Here is a 758-nt window from a genome sequence, read left to right as displayed (position 1 = left end):
GTTTATATGTAATTTTCTTATCCTTATTCTTAGAATTGAAGTAAAATTTTGCTATGAAATTGTGAAGAATATAATTGCAATACGAATATTTCTACAATAGTTGTTCCTCTTAACATAGAATTAATTGTATAATTTAATATATTGTAGACTAAAATTCAAAAACTACAATGATAACTTTTGACATTTTTGAGCATGATGCTTTATTAAGACAACTACAAGATAAAAATCTCTACATATACAGAAATCATAGGAACTACCTAATAAATGTTCTAAACACATGATGCAATCGCGATCGCATCCAATTAGCTCATATTATTTATTACACAATTCATATTTGTGTCATATAAGTGATGCAATTAGTAACTGTATATGAAATAATACTGATTGCCCAAGTCTCACCGCGTGGAGATCGCTGCGTATGAAGCCTCCCATATCCACGATCCCATTCGACCCCCTTTTACGCAAAAATTTACTAATTTTATATAAAAACATTTTTAAGCAAGCTCTGCTTTTCATGTAGGGAAGCAGACATCTGTTACGGAGTGACACCGATATACGTTTAATCGCTTCGATTTTCGACACTGAACTGACTGCCAGCGACGAGGTTTACACAATGAATTTTGGTTAACGAGAAATTAAATGCCCCGCAACAAAGTCATTTATTTACGAGTCAGATTTGTCAAATTCCTAGAAAATCTGTGTTCAAGGATAAATATGTTTTTAATGACGGGAATATCGTCTGATAATATCGTCATAAA

This window comes from Bombus huntii, chromosome 10 (genome assembly GCF_024542735.1).
Source record: "Bombus huntii isolate Logan2020A chromosome 10, iyBomHunt1.1, whole genome shotgun sequence".
In the NCBI taxonomy this organism is placed as follows: Eukaryota; Metazoa; Arthropoda; class Insecta; order Hymenoptera; family Apidae; genus Bombus; species Bombus huntii.
This window is presented reverse-complemented; position numbering follows the sequence as displayed.